Below are 9,918 nucleotides of genomic sequence, written 5' to 3' on the forward strand. Positions count from 1 at the left end.
TATTTACATGTGTATATATAGTTTTAATTTTTTTAAATGTCATTACCAGTGATAAGTAATCAATTTATGAAAAAGAATCATAAATGATTTCAAAAGAAAAACAATTGGGTTAGAAACTGAGGAAAGGGATAATCCCACTGACTTTATACTGTGTTGGGAATACATCAAGATTATGTACAGCAAGAAGTGAATTTTCTTTTCCATTCACCTCATTCTCAAGGGTGGTTATATATGTGCAAGTGAAAGTCATGGAGAGATTCGTATTACATTAAAGGCTTAAGCAAACTCCTGTTTTGAAATATTTAGGTGCAGTTTAGAGACCCACAAGTGTGATAAATGATTCATCACTATCTTCTTACATATTTATAGATCCCAGTGTTCCCTTTAAATCAGTTAGTTAGCCAACTTAAAAATATTTTTCTCCTTTAATTTTCTTCATTGCTTTCCAGGTTCATTTGTGGCAAATGGGGCAATGAATTGATGAAATATCTCCTTGTATTTTACAGACTGTAAAACAGGAATCTTCCTTTTTAGGTCAGTTAGTACTAAAATTAAAGCTAGGCTTGAATCTCGAGTTTTTCTGACATTCTGCACTTTTTGGTTCTCTCTCCTGAATGAACTTAGATTTATTCACCTCAGAAACTGAGGTACAGGAGTATAGCTGTTTACAAAGGAACACTTTAGACCCTACTCCTCTTTTGCTTTCATTATATTTCTTTGGGCTAAGAACCAAATTATTTTCTCCAAGTCTCTGTTTTCTCTTCTCAAGAATGGAGTTACCAATAGTCCCTATTATCTTAGAGTTGTGTGCACATTAACAAAGACTGTATATTTATATTTCCAGCGTAAACCATTTTTCTGAGATCCAAACACTCATAAGTAACTACTTATTCAACATCATCTCTCAGATATCTAATAGGTATCTCAAACCTACCATGTTCTAGACCTTACTTTTGAGTTTCCTGCATCAAATCGACTGCTACCTTAGATTTTCTAATCTCTGCAATTCATGGAATTACATGGGTCAAAATTTAGTAACCACCCTCGATTCTTTTTCAATCATATTTTGCAGTCATTCCATTAATAAGTTCTCTAAGCTCAACATTCAAAGTAAGTCCTGAATCTGATCACTTTTCATTCTCTTCCCTGTGGTCATTTTGATACAGGCTACTGTACAGGCTACTTAACCAGGGTAATGGCGCTGGCATAATGGTTTCCCTTTCCTCACTCTTGACCCTTCCAAGAGCAGCCAGAGTGATCCTATAAATCCTTAAATAAGATCATGACTTTCTCCTGCTGACAATACTCTAGCCTATTCCTATTCCAATAAGAATATTGGAATTATCATAGCTCATAGGACCTCACAGTATATATTCAGGACCATATGTTCATCCTCATGCACTAAGCTTCTTGCTATTACTCAGTTTCATAAAGCTCATTCCTGTCTCAGGACCTTTGTACTTGCTTTATCCTCGATCTAGAATATTCTCCCTTAAATATTAACATGACTTGTATTTATATCTTTGTTCAAAATCACTTCCTCACAGAGTAAGTAGCCTTTTTAGAAGAATCTATATAAAATAAACTTCCAGCATTCCTAGTCATTTCTTAACCTTTTAACCAGCTACTATTGTTGTTGTTAAGTGCCATTGTGACTTATAGTAACCCTGTGTAGTTACTCATAGTTACTCCTGCCGTAGCACCTATTACTAGTGTGTGATATGTTTATTTGTTTGATCCTGGTGTGGTTCTATAACATAAGCACTGGACTGATAACTTCAACGTCAAAACTTCAAACCCATCAGCCACTCTCAGAAACCCTATAACAGGGTCACTATGAGTTAAAACCAACTAGATGCCAAAAAATAACACGTTTATTTGTTCATATGTCTTCTCCCCATCTACAATGTATATACTTCTTGAGTGCAGGGACTGTGTTGTATCCAACTCTTAATCTTCAGTGGCTGCTAACATATATGGCACATGTCAGATGGCAGATTGTCAATATAGTTTTGTTAGATAAATTGATTAATGAATGGGGTGGCATTTCCATACAGTCTGGATCACACTGAGTCCTCATAAGTTTAGCTATTGTCCCTACACTCAAAGGAACACAGGAGCTTGTATTCTTCAGCAATTTGGGTAAATCTGTTTCCCATAACATTATTTACATATTCCTCACAAAATCTTTTAAATCAGTTTTCCCATTTCACAAATGCGGTAGCTGAGAACTTAGAGACAAAGAATAACTTAACAAGAATCACATGGTTAATCATGTGATTTGGAAGAAAAGTTCAGATTCAACCCATACTCTTGTTACTACATAGTAGGTTGATACATGTGGACATTTACCACCTTTTTAATAGTGAATATCTGCTTGAAAGGTGCTTATTCTCTTAGTATATAGTGTTCATGGCCTGGAAGAAGATAAAGCATCCCAGCAAGCAGGGATCATTTTTAAATCAAGGATAGCTGACATGCTAGAGCCAGAAATGTTCTAATATACAGTGTTACACTACTGTGTTGCCTCTGCCTCTGAAATCACTGCCAAGAATCCAGCTTCAGCTCTTTGTTTCCTTTAACCTTTGTAGCTTTTCTAATCATTTTCAATTTGTACAGTATTAGTGGTTGTTACACTGGCCAATTTGAAGCAATTTTGATCACAAAAATTCACCATTCTTAACCACTGGTAGATAAAATCATTTCTTTATTCTTAGCCACTAACTGCGGGTTTGCTCCGGTTGTCCTTAAAGAGAGAAAACAAGTGTGGGAAATAAAGCAGATAGCAATAAAGCTGGCAGAAGTGGAAGGATGAGGAGCAGGAAATGAGAGTAATAGTTTTGAGAATGAGATGATTGACGAGAGGTGGTCAGATTTGCAACAGCGGCAGCCATGATGAACAAGAAGAGGCGATGCCTGAGACAGATTTATGAGGTGACATGCTTTTACTACATAAGACCCAATGGAAGTGCTGAAAGGAACTCAAGGGAAGCAAGCAGCAGAAGAACAAAACTCCAGAAATAATGACAAATGCAGAGTCATCCAGACTGTAATAGATGGCAAGGTATTTGGAAATAATGCAATTGATGGACTTATAGTTGTTGTTGTTAATTGTCATTGAGTCAGTTCTGACTCATAGTGACCCTGTATAGAATTTTCGAGGAGAAGCTGGTGGGTTTGAACTGCAAACCTTGCAGTTGAAGCAAACCTAGTGGCCCAGCGCTTTATCCTTAAAGCGCCTCACCAGGACTCTATGAAGTACAGTTGAGGTGAACAATGTTTGTAACAACTAAGAAAGTGACTTTAATACTGTGTGAGTTGGAGGAGAATTGGGAAACCGGACCTAAATTCTCCCTGCTGCTGATTTTTACTGCTCTCAGAGGTTCCTAGGTGCTTTGCTGTTGTTAACACTACTGAGGTGCTAAGAATCTGGAATGGCAGCAGCTTCTGTTGTAGCAGTGCAAAGGAAGGAAAGCAGCCGAAGGCCCTGGGACCATATCTCAGCCCCTAAATGGTCAGAGGGCTCAGTAGTGGAGTTCTCTACAGAGATCTCAAGAGGTTCCTTGAGCCTGTAAGGGAAAACTCAAAACAAAACAAAACAAAACAAAAAAAACTTGTTATTAGAAATTAGATGGAAAGCTCTGCAGGTTAGTACTGTGGCAAAGGTAAAATGAATAATACATATTAATAAGTAACGATATATGTGTATATCGTTACTTATTTTCTTTGAATATTAGAACAAGTGCTTTATTTTCTGAGTGCCTACGTCATCTGTGTAGCTCTCCTGTGACCTGCACATTACTGCTCAAAGCCTTCATCCTCCCCAGTGCTCCTGAGGGAAGAGGATCAGTGCAGGAGTGACCAAGAAGACGTTTTCTGATTCAGTAGTTATGAACTGGTGTCGTAAGGTAGTCAACAGTGTGTTTTGCAGGGTTTTTCATGATTTCTCTCTTTGAGCATAGGGACCAGCCACATGATTTTCATTTTATATTAGTAAACTGAGGCAGGAGATCAAAACATTTACCTTAGATCAATAGAGCATTCAGGATCAATTCCCTCCAATTGTGCCTTTTTAAAAAAAAAAAATTGATAGTTGATTTTATTTGGATTCATTTGTTGGATTGTGTATGTGGAGGGTTGTGGAGGGGGGGATATGGTGCTTATAATACCTGTATGAATTGTTTCTGCCTAGAAAATATGTAATGCACTTTTATCATGTTTTCAAAAGTTTTAGTATATGCTTTAATTTGACTCATGTCTTTTGTTTATCAGAAATTCCTGTTTTTGCCTTTAGAATTTGTAAAGGATTCTTTTATAGAAATTAATTTATTCATTTAATAAACTTGAATACCTTCTATGTGTCATGCAGAGTCTTAGGTACTATGAACATCACAGAGAGCAAGAGAGTATGTAAAACTTCACATTTGTAGATAATTTTATAAAATAGGTAGGTTGAACGATGTCATTTTGTAATAAGTAAAATATAAAGTCATGTGAATTTTTTTTTATATTACTGAATTCATTAGAATCTCTTGTTATGAATGATACAGATGTTCTTACCCTAAAGAGTTCATAGTCGATTGGGGGATTACATGATCTCAACAAAATATAACTCTATGATGAAATTGACAAGTGTAAGTACCAAGTTTATTTTAGACATTTTTGCTAAATGATATCAAGTCAGTTCTGACTCATAGAAACCCACTGTAGGGTTTCCAGCAAGCAACCTTGTGATTCAAACCAACCTTGCAGCCCTGTGTTTATCCTAGTGCCATACCAGGATTCTGTTGTGTTTTCATTTCCGTTTCCTTATCATAAAAATAGTAAAGATACTCTTCAAAATAAGCTATTAAAAGTTCTTGATAAGAAAATAAAAAGAATCTAGTTTTGAAACCTGTGATGTATCTAAGAAACCTCCTGAGAGCATTTTCAAAACACATTATTCCTAGCCCTCCTTCTTAACCTACTGATTCAGAATTTGGGGGAGTTTTTCCCCCAGTTTTCTTCTTCTTCTTCTTTAGAATGTTCTTTGGCTGTATTACAGAGCCTTAGTTATGGAGGAAAGAATTGGAGAAAAATATCTTGGGACATCCTAAGGTGCTTTGATCCAGACCCTGGTATGCATACCACTTTTAGTAAACTATTTTAAATCAGGAGTCAGTAAACTTCTTCAGATAGTCCAAATCCAGCCTACCACCTGTTTTTGCATAACTCACATGTTAAGAATGTGTCTTTTTGTTTTAATGGTTGAAAATTATCAAGAGAATTTAATAACACATGGAAATTATGTCAAATTAAAATTCAGTTGTGCATAATTAAGTTATGCGGGACACAGCCACCTTAATTTGCATATGTATTGTTTGTATCCACTGTCTTGCTACAAAAGCAATGTTTAGTAGTTACTGCAAAGGCTCTGTGGCCTGAAAAACTAAAATTGTTCACTATCTTTCCCTTTATATAAAAGCTTGCCTTAAAAAAAAAAAAAGGATAAATATTCTCTCTTCCTGTGATGATGAGAGAGTATTCATCATATTTTTCATAAGATATAAGTTTGGGAGAAATACTAAGTTAGATAAAATGTCCATGGTCCAAAAGGTTCTTGTTACTACTAGTGATGGGCCAAATCTAGCAAGACAAAATGCGGTAGGTAAGTGTTAAGATCCTACATATTGGTTTAAATGAAACAGCCACACAATTTTGAGCAATTTAACATTTAGAAATGTAAAAATAACATAGAAGCTTTAGTTGATAGGAAGCCCAAATAGGTGTCAATTGTGTGATTTTGACTACCAAAAATCTAACTTGATCTGGTCCTATAAATAGAAGTATAGTATATAAAATAAAGAATGATAACATTCTACCTAAATAATTGATAGCAGTTTTGGGTGTCCTACTTTCAGAATGGAATAGATAAGTGGAGAATTTTCAGAGGGAGCTATTTGGATGGTAAAGTGATACAAAACCATGCCAAATGATAAATTATTTAGCCTGAAGAAAAGACTTAGAGTGGACCTAACAGATAGCTGTCTTCAAATATTTGGATGAATGTCATGTGGAAAATAGTTAGGTGTATTCTGTGTGAGCAAACAGTGTGAAGCCAGGTATGAAGCTGAGGAAGAAGGCAGGATAGGTATAATATAAATAAGTACTCACAGTAATTATTGTTCAGATACAAAATCATACATGCCTCACAAGGTGGTTCTTTGATCACTCTGGAAGGCACAGACAGGATATCATGGGTTGGATTCAAGAATCATAAGTGAATTTTGATAAATTACACTTAAGGTTCCTCACAATACAAAATGGAGCCCTGGTATGGCTCTATAAGATAAGCACAGACTGGACTGCTAACCAAAAGATTAGCAGTTCAAATCTACCAGCCACTCCTCAGAAACCCTATACAGGGTCTCTATGAGTCAGAACCGACTCAGTGGCACTTAAGCATAACATCAACAACACAAAGTGTCTCAGAGTATAATTCTATTATATTATGTATACATTGGTAGCGTAGTGGTTACGAATCGGGCTGCAAACCTCAGGGTCAGCAGTTCGAAACTACCAGCTGTTCCACGGGAGAAAGATGAGGCGTTCTGCTCCCGTAAAGATATACAGCCTCAGAAACCCTGTATAGGGTCGCTATGAGTCGGAATCGACTCCACAGGACTTAACAACAACAACAACATACATTTTAATATCCATCAAGCATTCATTGAGTATTAACTATATGCAGAACGTTCTGCCTATAATTGTGAATGATATGAAGGGAATCAATAGTTTGGGAGAGACCAAAGAACTTTGCAAATATACACAAACATGTAAAACATTAGAGTAAGTGACGTTGACTGAACTTCTGCAGCTCTTTTGGTAGAAGAGGATAAGTGAAGGCCTCTGGAAAGAGGTGGAAAGAAGTGGGTTTCAAAGATGTGTCTGATTTTAGAAATATGGCAGTAAAAGCAGAGGCATCCTGGATGACCTAGGCACTGATACCAACATGAGCGTTATTAGTTGAATTGTGTCCCTCAGAAATGGGCTCTGTAAATCCTAACCCCTCTGCCTATGATTATAACCCTATTTGGGAATAGGTATTCTTTATTATGTTAATGAGGCAGTATTAGTTAGCATGTTGTTGTTGTTAAGTGCTGTCCAGTTAGTTCCAATCCACAGCAACCCTGTATAGGGTTTCTGAGGATTGGCTGGTGAGTTTGAACCACCAACCTTGCAGTTCAAACTACCCTTGAGATCAAGTACTTATTGTACAGCACGACACCAGGACTCTATTAGTTAGTATATATCACACCCTATTAGTTAATATGCTGTTAAGTGCTGTCGAGTTGGTTCTGACTCATAGTGACCCTGTATAGGGTTTCTGAGGAGCGGCTGGTGAGATTGAACCACTGATCTTGTTGTTCAAATTGACTTTGCAGTCCAATGCATTAACCCACAGTGCCACACAAGACTTCATTAATTAGTATAGGATGTGTTTTTTAAGTCAGCCTGTTTTGTGATATAGAAGAACAGATTAAGCAAACAAGCAAAGACAACATGGAAGGGACGATACATACCATATGTTCACCAAGGAACCTAGAAATAAACGGTGAAAAAAGACAGAGATCTTCCTCCAGAGCTGACAGAGTGAGCCTTCCTTCCCTTCAAGCTGGCAGCCTGAATTTGGACTTCTACTCTTCTAAACTGTGAGAAAATAAATTTCTGTTCATTAAAGTCCCCACTGTGGTACTCCTGTTACTATCAGCACTGGATCACTCAGACAAGATGCTAGTATCAGTTACCAAGGGATAATGTAGGGAATATGTATGGTGGAGGGAAATACTTATTGGAACAACATTCAGCCTTTGACAACATCCAACTTTTATTCATTCAATACTCAGCAAATGACACAATGCAAAGCAAAGGGGTTACAAGACGCGTAAAATAAAGATTCCTGCCCTCAAGGAATTTCTAAACCAGTTATAAGAAAATTTCAATATCTCTCTACAGAGACTTAATTCCTGGATGATTCATCCCAAAGATGAATAACTGGAAATGTCTGGGACAATCTTCTAGTTAAAAAGAAAAAAAAAATCAATATGAATTCAACAATTATTTATTGAACCTTCTGCACTGGTTTAGCTGCTTGGAAATATGAGTGAGCAAAACAGAACCCTCACACTGACCAGGATGTAAGCTAACCATAGTTTTTCATTATTTTCTAGTCCTTCAAGAAACATAAAATGTTATTTATTATTTTACCAACTTTGAGAAGGCAAAATCAATAGAAAAATATAGTTGGGACTTTCAAAAGGGTATTTAGAGTTCTGGCTGTGAAGAAAATGATGTGAAATTCTCTTCAGTGTCTCTTTCAACTTATGTTCCTTTTTTGAGCAACTTTTGTATTTTTGTCATCTATGCCATTTGTGTGTGTGTGTTTAGCACCTGCAAAATTTAAACTGAAAGTTTCATCCTTTGTGTCTCAACTCTTGTCACTTTAAACATCTTGTTGTGCAAATCGATATTAGTTCTTCTTACAAATAAAATGCAAATCACATTCTTTCCAGGGCTAAACACTTATCTCAATGAAATCAAAACAAATACTTGAAGGTTAAAACTGAGATTCATTGCTTAGCAGAATAAAGACAAAAACACTGAATGCAATGTGAATTTTCCACTGAGATGAATTCAAAAAACAAGCCAAAAACTCAGTCAAGATAAAAATACTTCTCATGCCAAATGATAGATTTTGATCTCTATAACTGGATATCAGACTTATTCCTCAGCAATTAGTGTTTCAGATGAAATTTAATACTGGGAATCTTATTACTTTCTACTATTGGATAATGCTATATTAAATTTCACAAAGGAAAGCGTGTTAACTCTGATATCTGCATCAAATTCCTGTCCAAATTGAACAGAATCCCATAGTCTACCCACTGATGGCCAAGCAGCCTGGACTTGGTTCTTTATCTGTATAATTGGCTTATCGGTTTATTCTATGAGTCTATGAATATGAATATCATCAGTGTACTCAAGCAGTTATTTTATTTTATTTTATTTTTAACCACACCCGACTGGCTTGTTTTATTGATGGGGACGTAGAGTTAACAAGTTAACAATGTGGGACCAGAGGATGGGAAGAACACCCTCTCCTCCCCATATATGCCTAACTGTCCCAAATAAAAAAATAACCAACTATGGGAGAGTAATCAAGACGGACCCGAGGGCAGCAGTGAGGAGACCATGCGCGTGCTGGGAGGGTCAATGCGGCAGCTGTCTGAGTCTCTCATCCTTCTGTCGGTAGGTATAAATATATAGGGATCAGTGCTGCCTTCCCCTTCTCTCCCTTCTGCTCCACGCTGTTTGCCGCGCTTGCAGCTCTTTTTTCCTCATGGGGTGAAGGGAAGGGGGCTAAGCAAGTCATCACCGAATGGCAATCAGACCCATATCCATCAGCTTCTGGATTTTCTGAGCTATTACCGGATTCTTCAGGTGTTCTCTGAGCACTGGGGGTCTTTCTACATTTGTTACAGGATGAGCCGCATATAAGTCACTCATGATCTGCTGCACTTCGGGGTCAGGCCTATGAATTGACCCTTATATTATTCATTGTGACTTAAGAAAATGTATATTAATACTAATGATGGCTAATGTTTATTAGATACTTTTAAAAAGTAACAAATCGCTGTGCTTTATAAGATGAGCCCTGATTCTTTCTTTTGATATAAATAGTAAAGGATTACTGGCTAAGAGATAGACAGTGCTAACTCCAAAACAATAAAATTATGGGAATAGGAGTTCTGAACCTTTTCGGCGGCATGCATACCTTTGGAAGTCTATGAATTACTTCCAAGGTTAATGTTTTTTAAGCGTATATAAAAAATATGACATTCACCGAAGACCCACCTGAAAGAGGGATGTCATCTGCAT

At 36.8% G+C, this 9,918-nt stretch overlaps 1 protein-coding gene across 1 annotated transcript in view; it reads left to right on the forward strand.

Moving 5' to 3' along the window:
* The window catches only part of LOC102835640 (regulating synaptic membrane exocytosis protein 1-like), a 678,398-nt gene that overhangs the window by 261,640 nt on the left and 406,840 nt on the right, over positions 1–9,918 (forward strand).

Source organism: Chrysochloris asiatica, unplaced genomic scaffold (genome assembly GCF_000296735.1).
Source record: "Chrysochloris asiatica unplaced genomic scaffold, ChrAsi1.0 scaffold00019, whole genome shotgun sequence".
Classification (NCBI taxonomy): domain Eukaryota; kingdom Metazoa; phylum Chordata; class Mammalia; order Afrosoricida; family Chrysochloridae; genus Chrysochloris; species Chrysochloris asiatica.